This window comes from Barbatula barbatula (assembly GCF_947034865.1).
Source record: "Barbatula barbatula genome assembly, chromosome: 2".
NCBI lineage: Eukaryota > Metazoa > Chordata > Actinopteri > Cypriniformes > Nemacheilidae > Barbatula > Barbatula barbatula.
Genome location: NC_136767.1, coordinates 23,400,616 through 23,422,037, shown reverse-complemented (window position 1 = coordinate 23,422,037; position 21,422 = coordinate 23,400,616). Strand labels below are relative to the sequence as shown.

Sequence of the window (21,422 nt, the reverse complement as noted above, 5' to 3'; positions counted from 1 at the left end):
ATCTCTCTCTCTCTCTCCTGTTAGGATAAAGTATCTATCTGGGTGTGCTCATTCTGGAGGGCTTTTCTGAAGTGTTGCTAATTCTGGCCTGTGACAAGTGAAAACACTCTGACACACACACACACACTGCAATGGCTCACAGTTCCATTTAGCTGATGTGCATGTGTGTGTGTGAGTGATATGAGAGCTAAAAGCTTGTCCTTCAAAAACTGTCAGATCTGCTCAAGCTCAAAACAAATGTTTCTGTGTGTGTGTGTGTGTGTGTGTGAGAGAGAGAGAGAGAGAGAGAGAGAGGGTTCATTATGCATTTCCTTATCCTCTATTCCTTAAGTATGACTAAATTGTTGGTAATAAAATTGTTATTGCTATGCTGTTATTTTAGCACAAAAACTACTCCAGTAATCCAATAACATAACTGTGATGTTCAATAAAGCTTGAACAAAAATAAATTGATATCCAGTAGAGAGAGTGAGTTGAACACATATGGAAAGTGTAGGTGTTGAGCATGGGGGTTAATTGGGAATGTAGGAAGAAAGAGAGAGAGAGGATGGAGATAAGAAAGAAATGAAAGAAAGAGAGAAGGTTAGAGAGCAAATTAGGGAGAAGAGAGAGAACATAAAAGAGATGGGGATAGACTGAGAGAAAGAAAAACAGAAAGAGATGAAGGAAGTAAAACAGGTTTTTAAATACAATGGAAAAGGTCCCATCACAGTGAGTGATGCCGCCAACCGAAATTATAAATTCCACAGAAGCACAAACACAAAACACAACTAACATTTAGAGACAGAAGAAAAAAGAAAAATTACTCACATTTATCTAACTAAGAATTTTTTTTTTGTCCATACAAGAGCTGTATGGGTATTTCCTTAGTTTGTATTTTACTTAGTTTAGAATGAGTAATTTCTACATACACCCCGGGTCCCCTTGCATGGAATTCACCATGTTGTTTCTACAGTAGCCCTTAATGGACAAACGTCTCTTCAGAGCGTGTTTCGTAAATACGTTATCTCCCTCGGCCAAGAAGCAACAAACGTGAGAACATCTTAGTCCTGTGATATCGGATGAGGTCCTTCAAAAGGGGGGGGGGGGGGCTGTGGAGTGAGCCGTTAGATGTAATTCTCAACCTCATGCCTAGATGATGCTAAATTTCATAAACTGGACCTTTAAGATCTATTACTTTTATTATTATTAAATTAATATTAATTAGAAATTGCAACAATTTTAAATGACTTCTTCCATTTACATTTAGTCATTTAGCACACGCTTTTATCCAAAGCGACTTACAGATGAGGTAAACAGTGGAAGCAATTGGAACAACATAAGGACAACAAAAAGCATAAGTGCAATAAGAAAACTGGTCTCATATAGCCTGCCACAATAGCCTTCTTGATATTAATTGTCAGATTTACACCAAAATCCTAAAAACAGACTGTGCGTTGTTCGCATCCGTATGTGTTGCCTTTGATTTAAAATGCTGTTCTAGTATGCAGCCCTTATCTTACAAATTAATTCGCACTGCATATTTACGGCAGAAAAATTCTCACAGCTTCAGTTTTATAAAGAAAATCAATGGACTGCAGTTGAAACGCAGTTTCCCTGAATAATTTTTGTGCTTTCTACATAGAATGCTTTTCTGCCTGTGCTGTGCGCATGCACAACTCAGTCAGAGGGAACACTGCCTTGGGTGAGAAGAAATCTTATTAGTTTTGCCCATATAAAGTGCAGAACCAGATTTAAGGTGTGACAGAGGTAAATCCCCCTTGTATTAAGACCCGCCCTCTAATAGCCATGTCTTCAAAAAAGCGGAGGTAAAATACTACAGTTGCAGAAGGTGGACTAAGGCACATTTTTTCACCTTTACCTTCCTCACCATTAAAAAGACATGTTGTGTTATATTGTTATGTTATTCTGCCTCCCTTTTCCTTATGAAGAGGAGAGACTTTCCTCTTAAGAGAAGGTCCAGGTGTTCCCATTAGGATGAGGGGTATGCCCTGAATCTATCACAAAATCTATTATTTACACTTAAAGGCATAGTTCACCCGAAATGTAAATTCTTTGTACGTTGTTTCAAACCTGTATAAATTTGGTTGTTCTGCTGAACAAAAAAATATTTGGAAGATTGTTTGTTATCAAATAGTTCTAGGGCATTATTGACTAGAATAGTAGGAAAAAATAGTCAATGGTGACCGAGAACTGTATAGTTTCCCCACATTCTTTAAAATGTATCCTTTTGTGTTCTAAAGAACAAAGACATTTTTTGAAACAACTTCAGGTGTAAATGATAAAATAATTTACATTTTTCTGTGAACTATGCCTTCAAGCACATACAAACAGTGACGGAAGAACTGGGCAGCAGGTTTGTGCCAAAGAATAATAATCCACCTTAAACAAACCATTTTGATGTATGCCTCCGAAAACGCTTGAAATATTGCATATATATAAAATTATTTTATAGTACTTTTATGGTGTTGTGCCAGACAGCCACTGGCATGGCCATATTCGTTGGCTGTACAGAAAAGAACAACTTTCTGATTCTGTAAATTATCTGTCTGTATATCAAAGAAAGAAATACAGCTTTGAAACTGACATTAAGTAAATAATGACAGAATTGTTCATTTTTCCCAATAAATCTATTAAAACTCTCATGGTTAGTACACACCCACCATCCACCTGCTGAGGCCAGAGGAGGCACATCTAAGAGCACATCTGTTTGTTTGGCTACTGTTAAAACACAGAGTGATCTAACGCTGAACCGCATCCACATCAAACACACATTCATACACAAAATCACACACACTGAGGTATATACAGTACACACACCCCCTGCGGGACTAATCCTGTACACATACAATTTAGAATTCATCACCAGCTAAAATATCTATGATCAGAACTAGGGCATGATGTGTGTGTCCCTTATAATATACGCTGGCATCATTATTTTTGAATTACAATAAATAATGAGTGGGTGGGTGCACGTTCACTGTCTTTGTGTGCGTGTGTGTGTGTGTTAGTGTGAGGGAGCCGAAAAAGAGAAAAATATGTCTCAAAGGTATGTAAATTGATTTGTGTGTGTGTGTGTGTGTGTGTGTGTATTCAGGGGAGAACTTTAATGATGTTGTGTGACTCTCTTTCATTTCTGGTCAGACAAAAACATGCGGCCCTTCACGCCAAAATCACCTTCAATCGCTGGACGTCTGTCTCAGATCATTCTGTCAACAGCCACAAATGAAAGAAGTTAACGGATGTCAAACACACAGTTCCCTGATAGACAAACAGGAATGAAGTTTTATTGAGAAACTGTTGAGAAGGTAAAAACGTGCACAAACACAAACACAAACACACACGGTGCTCAGATTCAGATAGATGTAAAAAGAAACACATCTACAGAAGGGCTGACAAGGAAAGGCATTGCAAGAAATGACATGACGCAGAGAGTGTGTGTGTTGCGTGTTGATGTGAGTCATTCACACTGGAGACAGTCACACACTTTTTGATTACTGAGAGACTTAATTAGACTCTGTTCTTGTTGTCTGTCTCTCTGCGGACACAACGTAGCACTTCACTGCTGATAAGAAGCATGAGGAGAAAATCCGTCTCTCTCTCTTCCTCTTCAGCATAAGAACTGAGAGTGTTTTCGCAGGTGTCGGGACTAATGACATGTAAACCCCTGCGATAATAAAAAGCCATTTCCTTCATTGGCCCGCTGATAATGTTCCGGAGTAAATAACCGCAAAACATGCAAATCTCGTTTTCACCCGAGAACCGAGCCCGACGATTGTGCCAATCTGATACCACGCGATATGCAAATGGCTCACGCAACCCAAGCCTAGAATTTTCCAACGCTCCAGACTAATGAGGTAACAATGCTTTATTTTGTCTTGTTTGCGATCGAATGGACTTGTATTTAAAAGGCAGGCGGGGACGCACACCTGTGGTCAGGGAGCCCTGGGAGGAAACTCCTGCCCCCTGGGACAGATGTTTGCTCATTATTTTTGAAAGTCACCGAGTTGTGATTTCCATCTTTACAAGCTTCTCTCATCCAGCTGGTCGTTACGTCCGCAGAATGAGTTAACAACCCTCACAGGATGGGAAAGCTAATGCGCTCTGATTGGTTAGAAAATAGAACAACCACAATCAGTTCTCGTAAACTGGCACAGTAAAAAATAAACACACTATAAAATAAAACTGAATAATACATAATATGATAGTACAACTATCATAATACATAACTCAATAAAAAGGTTGAGGTTCCTGTTTATATACTACATCAATGTCATATAATGATATATTAAAAATGCCATTGTAATGAATTATAAATTCTAAGAAATCTATTACCATATTTAATATTCCATTAAAGAGCAATAAAACTCATGATAATATTATCTAAAAAAACTGTATGTTGATTGTTTAGGGGTGGGCGGAATGACGGAATATGCTGTTACAGCGGAATGAGAGATTTTTCAATTCCGTGTATTCCGCGGAATGTAAATAAGTAGGCGTGGTTAACTCGTTCTTCACACTCCATTGTTATACTCGTTGTCTATCTTCCTGTACATTTGATATAGCCAGAAGATAAATAAATTGCCTACATTATAACTATGATGAGCATTCAAATGAACTGTAATAACTAAATAATTTGAGTCAATCTAAGAAAAATTAGGTAAAAGATATAGAATTTTAATGGGAGATAGTTACCGTGAAATATATCGTTACCGTGAAAACAATTACTCATTCCCTGAAATCGATTTTTGGTCGGCTACCCCAATTGCGTTTTTACTGCACTTTACTATTTTACAATCTAAAATATTTTAATATATCGTCGTTGTCCATCTCAGCTGACCCCTCTCGAGGTGGCTTGGGCATCTGTTACGGATGCCTACTGGACGCCTTCCTCGGAAGGTGTTCCAGGCCCGTCCGACCGGGAGGAGACCCCGGGGAAGACCTAGGACACGCTGGTGGGACTATGTCTCCCGGCTAGCCTGGGAACGCCTCGGTGTCCCCCCGGAAGAGCTGGAGGAAGTGTCTAGGGTGAGGGATGTCTGGGCATCTCTGCTTAGACTGCTGCCCCCGCGACCCGGCCCCGGATAAGCGGAAGAAAATGGATGGATGGATGGTCGTTGTCCATCTGAAACCTCTGACGTCCAAGTTCGCTCTTTTTCAGGAAATGGAAAAAACACTGTACTTTTTAAATGATTAAATGTTGTGTTGTGAATATATTTGTATTTTATATTGTTTAGATAATCGCAAAATTAGGAGACAAACATAAAGGATGACTAATAATAATGATTCATGTCCAAAAAAATTGAAAAGGTTTCAGATGGACAGCAGTGATATACAACTGATAATACACCACCATGAATGCATACTAATTAGGGCTGGTCAAAATAAAAAAATATATACAGTATTTCTTGATATTGTTCAGCATTTTGATAATATTTGATATTCATTCTCATAATTTGAAACTTTATTCAAATTGGAAAATTATATTTTCCATGTTTGCACTAAAATGTATCTCTCATGCAAATAAACATATTTTCTAAACTGAACCAGTACAGTACCAAATAGACACAAATATAACATAAAAAATTCACAATATAGAAATGAAAATTATTAAACCATACTAAAGATCATTTTTAACTAAACCATCTAAATGCATATTGGCATAAAGGAAAATCCATTAGCACTGATGCTTCACTCAACAACAAAAGGGTTTTGAAAAGCAAATTCTAGGTTTTTAAATGATTTAGCAAAAAGAGTAAGAAAGAACCGATCTACATAAATATAACATCCCTAAATCCCCAAATCTATCATTTTTAAATAGTTGGTGACAAAGATTAAAATGAAAGACTTTCATAAAAATAGCTACGTCAATGCATTCTCATACTCAAAGTCATGACACAAAGAGCAGACGTGGAACCCACCCGCACAGTCTTTAGAGATCTTATTGACCAAATAAAGTAAATTAAAATGTCTGCAATATTCACGATGTTAGTTCGTTTTATTTCAGGAACAAAAAATATTGAACGTATCATAAACTGCCTAATTATAATGCATCAAGAATTCCCTCATAATGCATTACATGCACAAGCTTGAAGTCAAGTACTAAAGTTACTAAAAAGGCAAATATGCAAAGATTTTAAGATTAAATGGCTGATGATTTAATCACACTGAGTTTAAATACTGTTTAAGCTATTGACCCAGAGCACTATTCTCCTTTTCCTCTGTATTCAGCGTCTCTTTGCAGTAAGTCCATTTCCCTCGCATGAGTGAACACATGACACTGCCATAATCGACAACCATAACAGCCCAAAAACACCAGAAAACAGTCGGGATGTGTGTGTGCGGTAAGAGACATTGACCTGTGACCCATATGCTTTGCCCTTACACTTTCCTCACTGGGACCCGTTTCACTGGGAGCCTTCAAGACAATGGAGTGACTAAAGTCATACACACCTGACCCGTCATGATGAATATCAGCCCCAACACCTCACACACACACAATTCTCTCTAGGGTTTGGATTCTATCATTATCTCTCACCTTGTCACGGTCAACCTGAAACGCGTCTCCCTCTCCTTCTTTATCCCTACCTCTCTCTCTCTCTTTCACTCTGATTGTCTGTTCCTGCCATTTCTGTCCCAATGCCTTTTCATTTCTTTCTCAATTGTTCTTCATTACTTGTTTTGAATTGACTCTCGGCAAGTCTAGAGAGGTGAGAATGGAGGAGCGCTGTGATAATGTGTTTGTCTTTGCTGACTAATTAAAGTACGGGGTCTCTCTCTCTCCCTCTTCTCTGCTTCAGGTATTTCTCTGCAATTCATCCTTCAAAACTCCAGTCTCCTTCATGAGATGAGGAATCGGAGGTGACCGTTATGCTTGAGGATGGAGAGAGGGAGAAAATGCAAGAAATAGAGCGACTGTTTGGGTATGGCATTTATTCAGCTATGAACTTGAAATTGTGCTCCGCGCTTCGAAATACTCGATCAAACGCCCTAATGAAACCCCGCCCCAAAACAGCACCTTTCGAAAATCCCAATGAAACGCACCCCTGAATCACTCTGACACAGAGCAGTACATTTTTTAAACCGGGGTAAACAAAGCAACCGACTGTGGAGCGATTTTCCACGCTGAAACAAAAAACAGCTCCTTGGCCCAGGGGATGTCGGCTTTTGTAAAACTTTCAATGCATCAATGAAAAAATCGTATCGAAGTCTCGGCGGCGTATGAAAGTCACTCTCATTACCAGATGTCTCCATTTACTGATCTCAGACCAGCGTTTATCCCCACTCCCTGTGAAGCCGTTTCTCCCTCCCACGCACTCACTCTGACAGAACGAAAGAACGGGTGAGAGAATAAATTAGCTTTTCAGAGAGAGAGAGAGAAAGCGAGAGATAGGGAACAGAAACGATCAAGTTATTCTCAGGAGATTGGTTAAGAAGACGAGCAAAAACAGTAGGGGGGGTTGCGTATACCTACGCAAACAAACAAGCCGAACCACCAAATGTACAAACGACGTCGACGCGGGAATACAAAGGTACAAAATTACGAGTCTTTAGCGGAGAAAGCAGAACACAGGTAGTGTATACCACCTACGGGTTCAAAGAGAGAAAATGCGATACAGCACACTCTAACGCACACACCTTCAATGGTAACGCCATTCGCTCTATTGGTTTGTTCAGTGTATGATACCGAGAGCTGGAGAATCGGTTACAAGGTAAAAGAAAAGAGAGACTTATGTTCTTCATGTCAGACCAGCTACCCGAATTGTGTTACTTACTAGCCATTAAGTAGAGATTTTTCTATCCAAAGTGACAGTACACTAATTGCAGGCACAATGCCTGTGGAGTATCCTGGGGTTCGGTGTCTCGCTCAAGGGCTCGATAGTAATAGAGGAGCACAATGATTTCAGTAAACCTCCAGTTCATAGATCGCTCTCACCTGGGACTAAACCTCCATTCACCACATTACCGGTGCAGATCGGTACCCACTAAGCTATCGCCACCCTGATTGTGCTGGACCTGCATACTAATATCAGAGAGTCACAACCAGAGCACCTCCTCTGACCTCTGTATCTCACCGTGTTGGTGGCCAGGAATAAATAAACTCAACAGCAGCTGAGTCCGTTTATCTGAGCGCGACAGCATTCCGGCAAACTAATGGAATGTTTAGAATCCAGAGCCCGTGGGGACGTTCCGATTCAAATTCCGAATGCGTTTATTAATTCCGCTCATAAATGAAGTTCCCCTCCTCGCGGCATATCGCAAATGAGATCCCTTTCCATAATTTGTCTTTGTTGAGTTTCACAGTTCTGCATTGATCTAAAAGGCCCCACGATGAAAGTCGGTGACAGAGGCGTGAGGATGAGGGACCTAATATTTCTAATTCATAAATGGCCACATGAAATGTTACAGTCTGACACCTTGAACGTTTTCAAATGCTTGAACACAAGCTGCATTTCCCAGCGCCTTTAGCAAACGCCACGTTTCTTTAAACATGCATTTCTATGATGGACTGGAAACCATCTACAACCTCTACAAATCACAGGCTTAGACATTTTGCTCGAGAAGTATGGCAGTAAATGCTTTCATAAATTCAGCGGTTCATGTGTTACAGAGACGCCAGAGGCTTTTGAATGAGGACGGATCAAGTTTAAGAGTTTTTAACCTCCTAAACATTTATTAGCCATGGGCACCCTTTAAATATTCGGGTACATATGAGTAACTATTTTGTGCATTCACAGAAAGAAGTCTTAACGTAGCCGAGTTTCCAATAATGAGCCAACTGAATTAACATTGAATTCAGATCTAGCTGCCAGTACTCTCCTGCTTGTTCTCAGGAGGTTTAAAAAAATACATCAATAACTACATCAGTATATGATGCAATCTAGTCATGCTTTGTGTCATTGTTTTAAATGAAATCAAATGTTCATCCCAATATCCCAGTTTCTGTCCCAGTGGAAATAGTGGGGAAAACATTCTCGCTGTTAAACAATAATGAATAAACACACGCTAACAAACGCTATCTCTCTTTAAAATAAATGAATATTAAGATTTGTAAAGCTGTTATTTCACCAATTTCATTACATTACTACACTTACGAGCGCGCACACTCAGGCCAGAGGGAATTCTGTGAAGGCGAGGCTCCTACGCACCAATCAGCGAGCTCCTGCGGCACGCACATGCACACACTTCATTAGCACCTTGGACAGAAGCAAAACACACAGCCCGTGGTGAAGAACGGAGACATGGCACAGCTGGAGCCAACTCAAACACAACAAGGCACGGCAACACAACATGCCAACGGAGGCAGAAACGAAAGAGGGTTTAAGCGAAGCATCCAAATAGAAGGTCTCTCCAAGACACTCCAAATTCACGCACCGCCTCCTCAACCTTCAACTCTTTGAGATATCCTGATGAACGGGCACGCACACAAGGAGCTCACGCAGAGTACCGTCAGCGCACTCCAGCACGAGAGAAACTGACCCTCTACTGATCATCTACTCTAAAACCTCTTCAGTCTGATCGGCCTCTTAATAATAAATAAACACCTCTCCGCAGAGTTTCACCGTGACCCCCACGTGCTTGCACACATCCGTAATAATCTCTAGAACAACAAAAACATTAAGCGTCAGGCATGCTAACGGCTCTGGCAAAAATTCATAGGCTAATAGATATTTCAATGCTGTGACATAACTCAAACATAATCATGCTGGATGAACACAAAAAGAGCCATGTTTCATTAAATATTAAGCAGAATGTGAAAATATATATCTATTAAATAATATTAAATTTAAATGAGCAGCTTTATGAGATCACTAATAATAACAACTGAACAATTGTTTCGGTGAGAAGGTTTTACAGAGAAGAATCTAGATTATTTTCTCCAAAACACTTTTCGCTGGTGACCCGTCTGATTCAGCGTGGTGAGATGACTTGTTGAATTATTCAGCTGTTTGCGTTTTCTCAGTTTGATCGCTGTGACATCGCTACTGATGTCATTGTCATAGAAACCCAGCGTGTCACTTCCTTAATATCACGTACACTCAAAGTGACCCAGTAGAGAAGTGCTCATTCAAAACACTGATTTCGCATCAGGCATACATTGGTAATGAACTGCTTATAAAATTTGTGGCGAAAATTCTTTTTAAATTTTGTTTCTAACCATCGTAAGTGCATTGGGAGAACTGACTTTCGCTCGGGGAAACGGACCAAATGAAATGAGAAAAACTATAATAAAATATTTCCTTATGGTCCAGAAGGCTTTATTTCTGATAGGGCAACATTAACGGAATCTGTGTCGAGGGCATCAGAGGGAAAATAACAGCCCTGAAATCGGATCAGCTCTACAGGGTTTTGGATCTCGCACACAAATCAGTCATAGATAAATGGCTTGAGGACGCTGGGTAAGCAGTTACAGGTGATTAGGTGAGAGTTTTACAGGCCTAAGGTTTTTTATACGCACACATACACACAATTACCCCTAATCATTCCACAACAGGTGGCCGGTTGGAGTCTGGCCTCGAGGTTAGCCGTTCAAGTGCCCTTATTACAGGTTAACAAAGCACCTGCAGTGTCACAGATGAGAACCTGACATCTCACTGATAGCAAACTCTTACCCGAATGCCTAATCATCTCGACGCACTAAAACCAAATCATACTTAAATTACAGCTTGGCTCAAGAACTTCAGATTGGAGAACTGTGACAAAAATCTGTCCATGTGCTTGATTAATCCCTCGATGGGCTTTATGATTGCAGGCAGAGAGCGTTTTAAAGATTTGCATCATCAAAGACGCGTGGATTCATAATCACAGTGCAATTAATTACTGCAATATCACTTTAGTCACGCACACTTGTGTCATCTGCCACTTCTCTCTATGATTCCTGTCACCTTTCCTCTGTTCTCTCAAAAAAAGCAATCTAGACTGACATCCTAGGTTGCACATTCACACACCAGCGGGGATCCACGCTCTGGAAAGTTACAGTGTCAAAGTTACATTCGATTTTGTGCCCTTGAGCAAGACACTCGACCTCAGGTTGCTCCTGAAATTAGCGCACTGCATGTTACTTTGGATGAAAGTGTCTGCTAAATGACAAGCAACCCACCCTGGCACCCTGCTGCATGATGTTTCATACCTTGCAAATGAGACTGCTGATTAGAATAAGAATATATTCTGAAAAGTCTAATCAGTATGTTAATTACTCTAAACCTGCAATGTATGACGTGTCATTAAATCAAACTGTACGGACGTATCTGCCCAGCACTGTTACGGGTCCTCAACCTGGACAGTGCGTCTTTTTCCTCTATTGTGTGCAAAGGCAGCATAACCTTTTTAAAATGGATGGAAATGTGTGGCCTGACCTACAGAGAGAGGGAACTCTTTTCAGATTTTGTCAACTTGTAATGCGTTTTCTGTTCTTTTAAAATGTGTGATTTAGCAGCGGTGGACAGAGCGATGTATGGTGCTGATTCCAAAGGTAAAATGTATTGCCAGCTATCAAAAACAAAGCAAACACAGAAAAGATTAAACCAAAAATGATAAAACCAATCTGCTGTGACATATGCTAAATATTATTCACACGTAATATGTTTCGGCTGGTGGATTGCGCTGTTGAGACAGAGATTATTTGCTTTCTATCATATATCATCAAATGTGTTGCAGGTTTTCATGCATGTCAAATATCTCGGAGCGAAAATCTAAAAACATGAATATCATCATTTAACTGAACTGAAAGTAGTCGCTCGGTCAATCTGGTGGTCATCGCTGAAACATGTTTCACGTAATCAATCTCGTTCACATTATTATACCTGTGAGTGATGAGATCATGTCCTTCTCAAACACACATATCTGAGACTTAATGAGTGTGCCTCAGAAACCCATTTATCACACATTTCTAGAACTTATTTTTAGAGCAAGACAATTCCTATAATGAATTAGCCTCAGTGAACAAGAAGTGTAAAAAAAAAGTAAATGTTTTAGACTTTAATGGAAGAAACTAGGGCTGTCACGATATCAGATTTTTACTGCCCCGATTATCATTCTCCAATCATTTGCTATATATAATATAATATTACAATAACAAAAACATATTTAGCTGTATTTATTTTGTTTAAAATTTTTGGCTAATGAATCACAAGTGTCGGGAGCTTATAACCACTGTAGTTGTAAGTCAAAAGTTGATGGTTAACGTTATGGTCAATACGATATAGACCTAAAGGCCCATAGACCTGGGCCTTTAGAGTTCAAAGCTGCAACAATTTTAGGATTTGTTGAAATTAGGATTCTTCATCTATTATGACGTCACAGATTTCTCAAAACTGTGTTCCAATTCACAACTGCCTATACACTGAGCAGAATCTGTAGAGTTCACATCATTTTTCCCAAATCTTTTTCTGTCTCACTCAAAGTCCTAGATGTGATTTAATTTAGAATTTGATTCACATTAACCCATTTTCATACTGTCTCATAACTGCATTGTAACAATTACATATCTGGCACACTTTACAAATGCAGCCTAGTAAAACCACTCCTGAGGTGAAGCAAGCAGAATAAAAATATTGCTCCTCAACCCCCTTTCACCACATTTAGTTCGGCCGTTATTTCATGTATTACTAAGGTGGTGTACAGTGACTGATGGCTAAAATTCCATGTCCAAATCCTGTGAAGTGATATATCGTTGTGCACTTCCTCCTCATGCCGTCTGCAGTGTTCTTCGGACTGAGCATATACACTTCGTATGATTTGGAGTCTCACATAATATCACATCTGAAGGCCAAGTGTAGTAGGACTGCAATTACAGTTGCAAACAATATACAACTTGTAAAACATCTTTATCAACTTGCTGATGACGATGTTCAATTTAAGTCAACTAAATATTTGATTAGCAGCATGTCTTTTCACGCAGCTGAGGACTTGCCAGACATGTCTATTGCATTCGAGAGTATACAAAAACATTAACGTAAATTCTATTGAGTGAAATTTATGATCATGATTGCCAATGTAAACACTTGACAATTATGCGGGGCATCAGGCGAGCAAAATGTTGCCTGTGATTAACAATACCGACCCATGCCAAGCTTTAAAACCGCAATAAAGAATGAAGACAACAGAATAGGAAGCATTCTCTGTTCTGGAGTCCTATTATGATATCACAGCCTTCTCTGGAACCTAAGGGCTTCAGTATGCGTGTATCAGTCTCTACCCAAGCCAAACTACAATACTGAGAACTATAATGAGGAATGAGATGAAATGGTAAACAACAAAGAGGAAAAGAAAAAAACATAAAGAAAGAACTGAAAAATATGGTTGAAACAGAGAGGTGTAGGATGACTTAGCTCGCTGTTACTAAATAGAGTGCGCCAGGGTGGGTGAGGTTGGGAGGGTTCAAGACTGTGAAAATTACTACCTTTCTTAGAAAGACTACAATCTATCTGAATGGCATAAAAGCCGGGGGGCTTCCAAACTAAAGGGGGTAAGAGAGAGGAAGAACGAGGGAGTGAGGGAGAATAACACACAGTTGGGGTCTGATAAGAGGATAGGAAAAGAAGAATGGGGGAGAGAAATATAATTAACCAAGAGCTCTGGGTCCCAGCATGCATCCATATTAAAAAGTAAAAGTGCTACTGTACCTACTGTGCCGCATTTCCATTAATATCAGCTGTAAATACTGTATTTCTGAACACTGATCATGATTTAACACATTATTTTTCAAATATAATTCAGCGCCCCAAAAAGGCGTCCTTAAAGCCCAACATCTTCATTGCAGAGAAGCTGATTTCACATAAAATCTTGATTTATTGTTCTACCTTTAAACAGTTATAGGAAACTTATAAGCATGCAGTTGCAGTTATTTCCTGTTAAAAAGCCCCATTAGCATAATTATAGAAGAAAAATAATAACCTCAAACTCTGCACCGCTGCGCCGAACATATTGCATTTTCTAACCTTAATAAAGCCCAAATAACCTTGAAGTATTTATAAGTAGCAAAACAACACCGTGTCATTGCATGCCGATTGGTCCCCTGGTTATTGCTCATCTGCGCTTAAAAACACAGAAGCATTAGCAAAAGACACTTTGCTAGTATAATTACGGCTGTGTGACTGGCAGATCTGGGTTGGGTAAGTGCAGCTCCAGTGCACTATTAATCCAGACATAGGGGAGTAGCGTTAACATGCTAATGTCAAAGCTGAGGCCAGTTGACAACGGTGGCTAATCTGTACTGAGGTTCAATATATACCCCCTTGTGACACCACAGCGCCTGTTTATCCCTTGTGTATGCTTCCGCTGGTCAGAGGGCAGAATAACCACATTTACTGCCATAATTATATAGTCGCAGCAATGAAAACAAACTGTTAGCTGATGCTTTAACAACTGTAAGGCTCATGTTGATAGGTATATTTAACATTGTTGAGATAACGGTTATTTTCAACAATAAATCAATCGACTGCTATTGCAACAAGTGCTTTTTTCTAAAAAGAAATAAGTTAAAAAGGAATGTCTGTTAATAAATGTTAAACATCGAACAATAGCACCCCATGGGCTGCACTAGCTGCAAGCTTTTGATGTATTAGCCTCCCAAGCCGGTGGAGCCTGTCGAAAAGGAAAGAACTCTGTATTCGCTCTCTCCCTCTCCGAGTGTGGTGTTAATGAAAGCTGAACGCAGTACTGTGGCGTTCGCTGAGAGCAGGCTGGAGCCCCTCCGGGTCTTTACCTCCATTGTTAGGAGAGGGTGAGGCATAGCATGGGGTTAACGCCGGCGTGGGCAGCTCAACCTCGACATTTCCGAGAAAGACGGAGAAAGACAAAAGCACTACGTTCAGTTCTAAATGAGAGTCATAAACACACATGCCGATAATCTAATGTTCTGTACAGATGTTCTCAACAGTTCGAACATAATGAAGAAATCAGCACCCGGTACAGAACGCAAGGCCTTCCAGCAAGAAAACTAAATGGTCGAGTCAACCTTTAATATGTGTCTGTCGTAATGGAAATTCGAAAAATACAGACAGCAACAAGGATTAATGAATATTGTCAGGCAGAAAAAATGGCACAAATAATTAGACAATTGTAAGAGAAAATCCTTTTGTATTTCATATTTCAGCATAACAGAGAACGACTTCAGGCTGATTCACCTACGGCAGACCAACATATCAAACACACACCATTGTATAGCGCATAAATACGTGTTCACGGTTTCCATTTAGCGATTTCTTTTTACAATTTATCATAAAACTTGCAGCGTTTATGTCCCCAGGTTAGGTCTGTACTCTGTTCCTCGCTCAAGGGCAAAGGAGGACTGTGATTTTAGTAAACCAAACTTGTGATTGAACCTGCAACCTATATGGCATCACTGGTACCATCACATAACTAAATAAATAATAATATGTAATAGTACACACAAAAACAAACACACAGGCCATTTTGCGAAACCTTAAAATGTAACATTAAGGTTCATATGTGTAGAATTCTGAATAGTTTATTTAGATTTAAGTTTGAATAAACACTACAGTGAGTGGAATTCTCTCTCAGTGCCCCAATGCACAATGAAAATAAATAAAACGATGCATTTGCGAGTGATGCACATCCTATAGCTCAGTGGTTCTCAACCTGCGGCCCGCGGGCCGCATGCGGCCCGTCACAAATGCCAATGCGGCCCATGATGCTGATCACGGAAGAAAAAAAAAAAAGAAAAAAAAATATTAATAACTTATAGTTTTACAATTCATATTTCATTATTGTTTTTTTTAATGTATTAAGCCAATAAAAGTTTGAACAATATTATTTTTTTTGTCATAATATAATTTTGGTGATCGTGTAGCCTACTGGTTCCAGATATGCGCAGTACTGACGCAACTATGAACTGACAAATACACAGTTAACGCACACAATTACAAGCGCGCGCTCTGGCAGATTTAAAACTCATCAATTAACGATAAAAATGGACAAATTTGTAATTAGAGGAGAAAAAAGATGCGTGGAAAATACTGATAAAGGAACACATGCAAACAAGAAGAGTCGTAGCATCAGCAGTGAAGGTAGGAAAGTGCTTGAAGAATGGAAGAATCAGTTTGCTGTCAACGAGCGAGATGGACAGCCTTTCTGCTTGCTCTGTAATAAAATACTGGGCGTATGCAAAACTTACAATCTCAAAAGGCATTTCGATACCACCCATGCAACTTTTGACACGAAATATCCACCTGGATCTCAGGAAAGAGCTTTCAAGATAACTAGTCTTGAAAAAAATGCCATTGTTGAACAGAATACAATGCGAGCTAGCTTAAAAATGTCTCAGGCCGTGACATTAGCAACGTTCAAAATTTCCTGGCTCCTTGCCAAACACGGCAAACCATTCAGTGATGGAGAGCTAGTTAAGAACTGTTTTCTGGAATCACAATGTCTGTTTGATGATCTGAGCAACAAGAGCGAGATAATTCGCAGGATAAAAAGTTTACAGCTCAGCAATGACACAGTTACTCGTCGAATTTCTGAAATGTCTGAGAATTTGACGGAACAACTAAAAACTAAGCTAGCCACTGCTTCAGCACTCAGTTTGGCTGCGGATGAATCGACAGACATCGGAGATGTTGCTCAGCTTTGCATTTGGGTGAGATGTGTGAATTCAGAGACTTTTGAGGTTACAGAAGATTTATTGGCATTGAAATCGCTACATGAACGAACAAGGGGCGAGGACATTCATAGAGCACTTCGTGAAGCATGCAAAGACATGAACGTACCGGAATCCTCAGTTGTCTCCATCACTACTGACGGTGCGCCCTCAATGACGGGAAAACACAAGGGTCTCGTGGCTGAAATGCGAAAAATCTCCCCTGACTTGTTGGCATTTCACTGTATCGTGCATCAACAAGCACTATGCAGCAAGTTAGTTGATGGATACTTCGTGGAGGTTATGAACACTGTGGTCAAGGTGGTCAACTTCATTCGAGCGCGGCCTCTAATGCACCGACGTTTTATTACGTTGTTGGGCGAACTGGACAGTGCTTACGGAGACCTCATTCTGCACAGTGAAGTGAGATGGCTAAGTCGTGGAAAAGTCTTGCATCGCTTTCTGGCTGTACTCCCCGAGATAGTAAACTTTCTTAATGACATCGGCGAGGGAGAAAGATTTCCAGTCTTGAGAGACAATGAGTGGAAAACAAACGTTGCTTTTCTTTCAGACGTCACAGCTCACCTAAACAAGCTGAATTTACAACTTCAAGGTGACGAAAAACATGTTGATGAACTATTGGGCTGTGTTGAGAGTTTCAAAATGAAGCTAGTACTGTACACTGCACAACTCAAAGATGATGATTTAACTCACTTTCCACTTCTGAATGACGTGTGTGAGGGTGTCCTGGACATGCAACAGAAAGAACGATTCGTTAAAACCGTCAGTCAAATGCAGGAAAAATTCACCTCTCGTTTTTCTGATTTTGAGAGAATAAAATCTGCAGGACATTTCATCAGAGAGCCATTGACTTTCCCTCTGGAAAAAATCAAGGACTTGGCTGCAACTTTCGGTTTGTCCCGCCGCGCACTCGAAGATGAACTGATGGATGTTCAGGCAAGAGGACACAGTCATACCGCGCAACAGTCATCCTCAGTTACAGAAATGTGGCGAAACATCTCTGGAGAAAACCTCAGATTATTAAGTTCAAAAGTGCTTTCCATATTTGGATCGACATACATTTGCGAACGCACATTTTCTGCAATGACGCGCATCAAGTCACGTTACCGTGCGCGTCTTACAGACTGCAATTTACAGTCGCAACTTCATTGTGCTGTTACTCCTTTTGAGCCAAATTTCACCAAATTGGTCTGCTCCCGACAACATCAGGTGTCCCATTAATGGTAAGTAGAATTATACTCTAATAATAATAATAAATCTAACTGTACTCTAATAATAATAATAATAAAAACTGTAATCATTTAGATACCTTAATATCTGGTTAGTTTACAATAGTTTACGTATTGGTGACGCCAAATGTAAATGATATGCAGCCCGTGAAACTTGAACTTAGACATAGTGCGGCCCCCTGAAAAAAAAGGTTGAGAACCACTGCTATAGCTTAACTATTTCTAGACCAACTTTGTACATGTTTCCAGCGGTTTCCCTCTAAGGGAAATAATGCACAGATGTGTCGCACATCCCTCACACACACCACCGACGGAGAGGCGGAGAACACGCGCGGCCGCTGGACTCGTCCGCCCTCGTCGGTAAAGCCGAGGACATCCCGTTAAATGTAAATGTTTACCTGTTTAATTACCGTGACATGCAGGTGACCCAGTCGCGGTCATTTTGTCGCCTCGTATCGACCGTGAAATCTCCTTACGCCGCCTACTGTATTACCCAACATAACTCGTATCGCAAGTGTAAAGAGCGTAAAGGTCGCGTCCAGTCAGTCAAGTTCTCAAGCCGCGGGTAATTGGTGTCTTGCGTCCAGTCGATACTGTCAAGAGTGAGTTGCGCCCGGTAAAGGTGGGAATGCTCGAATCTAAATCCGAGAAAGTCTCGGGACCGGGATTCGTTTAAAAGGCTGCCTGTGTTCGGGGATGTCACAGATGTGCTGCGCAGGAAGAAATTACCGAGCTCCTTACCGCCGCCTTAACGGTTTATCTCTATATCGTCGTTGTATTTAAGAATAAACGAACATATAAACCGTTTATTTGACAAGGGATGCCAAACCCGCAGCCACGTACTTAAGAGTTCGCGTCTGTATTCAGTGTATACAAGTAAACACCCCAAATGCATGCAGCAACTGAGAACGGGAGATGTTTACCGGGGCTCTGCCTCTTACCTTTCTCAACGCTGACCATGATTCAGTGGAAAATCCCGGGATTGCTGATTTAATCTCCGATGGATATGCGGAGAGTCGTTTTGTGAATTCCGGCACTGAATCCTGGCGTTTATCCTTCAGAGAGCACACGCAGACACGGTGGCTCCGGTTAGGCGGCGGGAGCGCGGTGCTCGGTTACCGGGAAACGCGCAAGAGCGGATGCTGTGCGAAACGGGATGCGGCAGCTCGCATAAACACGCGAACTCGCACGCGGAGTGAGCGTCGTATTCTGAACGGTTAAGATTCAAGTCTTCACGGATCTTTCGGTGTCTGACACGTTCGGCATCACCGGGACGTACCATTCAGCGCTCGTGATAAAGGGGGTGTGGCGGCGTGAGAAGGGAGCGGGAGGCGCGTGTCTGCCGGCGAGAGGACCGATGCTGCGCGCAGAATCCCGGACCGACCAGAACGCGCGCCGAGGAAACGTCCACAGAGTGTGACGGATTTCTTAATAACACTGCTGCTGTCCCGGATAAACATTTCCAATTAAATACACGTTATTGGAAATGTACCCGGTCGTAAAAACATGTTGCAGTTGTTGAGAGAGATTTTTTGTGTGTTATGTTGTGTTTCTGCACAAGGCCCGAATGTGTGTGTGTGTGTGTGTGTGTGTGTGTGTGTGTGTGTACAGAATTCTATACAGGTACTGTATAGGAGTTATTTTTATTTGATGATGCAAGTGTGTGTGTTATATCGGCACATCAATATGAGACTTAATAGAAACAAATCTGTTTTGTTTGGCATCAATATGTATATCAATGACTTGAGATTGGAAGCGTATCTGTAATCGGCCAAGGTCAACGAAAGCCATTTTCCAATGTGTGCTGTCTTCTCAAGGTTGTGAAAATGCACGAGTACACAAACGCAATGAAGCCAGCAGTAATGCATATCCCTCATTCCAGCACACGTTGATGTACATTGATGTAGCAGAGCACACATACAGACACCTATGTACACCTATACAGAACATAGGCCTATGCAACGTGCATACCCACTGAACCATCCCAAACAGTCATACACTTTGCTTCACACTGTGTGATAAGAAAAGTGTTTTGAGCTCCAGATGCGCCATAAAATACCTATATTAGGTAATGTCGAGCATGTCTGTAAAACCTGAACTCTCTGTGCACAGATATTGTGTGAGTGGGTGAGTCAAGGTACTCACTATATTACCGTCTATCTGCATGTCTGATTTTTTTTAAATGAGCACTTCGGGAACCTCTCAGAGCATTTCCTGTGATTTTCAGGTTGTTAAGCAGCGTGTGATGCCTTTTGCTTGCCTCTTATTTGTGACTGGGTGCCTCTGACCACTTTTGTGGAATCTGGAAGGTAATTTCATGCAGAGGAAGACATTTTATATACAAAGCAAGAAGGAGTGCTTAAACTTGAGTTTAATGCATTTAGCAGTGCATCAACTGGAGTATGTGTGTGCGCTTCAAAATGGCCCCTGAAGTGAAGGCGTGAGGTTGTGTTGTATGATTTTTTTTTGGCGTAGCTCACTGTGTACCTTTGATGTGTATCTGTGTGTGTTTGTTTGGATAAATGGCCCTGTGGGAATTAGTTAACATTAGCATCTAAAAGAGTGAATCTGTGGCGGTCTGACTATTCATGACCACATGATCCGCTATTTATGACAGCAAAATAACAGATGATTAGACTTCAGACTGAAGATTAGAAGGTGGTTTGTGTGCTATAGTTTGCAACATGTTGCTCTCTTAACTTATTGTATGCATCACCCAGCATGCACCTGTTCCTCTCTGGTCTATCAGTTGGCTTCTGCTGAGTATTCATTTGTGCATGGTTTGTTTCATTATTTTTGTTTCATTCCTTCTAATGTGAGATGTGCATTAGCATCTCTGCAGTGGTAAGAACAATCCAAAGCCATTTTGGATTTGTGCAGGATCAAGAAAAGGTGAAGGTCAAGGCGTAAGTTTATGAAGTATGTTTTGTACACTGATTGTAAATTGAATTGAAACTTCTGTCATAATCATCCCAGATGTGACTTGCTATTTTTAATAACAATATCTGTCACACATTTTGCTGAATCTGCAAATAACATTCATCATAAAAGTAATCCACTCAATAAGATCAAAATATGAATTGTTTTACGAACCCATTGAATTCATTTAAATTACTTTCTTGATTGATGTATTATTTTTCTAGAGCTTCAGCAAGTTGGGATCTATATAAAAATACCACTGCTTTTTGTACCCTTACTGTGGAAAGAAAATGTTATTTGTATTGCTGTTCTAGAAAAATCTAATAAATAATTTTGAAAAGGCCTCTTCCTCAAGGCTCAATGCTGTTGGTAACGTGCAGAGATAATGGTCACTTTAAGTAATTTTGCCATTATCTGCTTAGTGATTTATTGGCAAAAGTCAAGAGGGTGTTTTCACACCTAGTTCGGTTGAGCCCTCCAAACGCTGTCGGAGCAGTTCAGCGTGTATATGTGAACAGTCCAAGTGATCTCAGACCCCCATAAAAGGCCACAAAAGCTTAACGTACTAAGACCTCCTCTTGAGGTGGAGGTGCGTCCGTCTGTCGGTAAATAATAAAACGCTGCATGTGCCGCAAACACTGCAGGTTCGGATA

General features: G+C 40.5%; 1 protein-coding gene across 1 annotated transcript in view; it reads right to left on the bottom strand.

Annotated features, from left to right (window-relative positions):
• tenm1 (teneurin transmembrane protein 1) overlaps positions 1-19,002 on the bottom strand; it is a 129,142-nt gene extending 110,140 nt beyond the window's left edge. The window contains exon 1 of the mRNA XM_079474600.1: positions 18,792-19,002. The gene's annotated coding sequence lies outside the window, so the exon portion shown is untranslated. The remainder of the gene's footprint in view (positions 1-18,791) is intronic.
• Between the last annotated feature and the right edge of the window lie 2,420 nt (positions 19,003-21,422).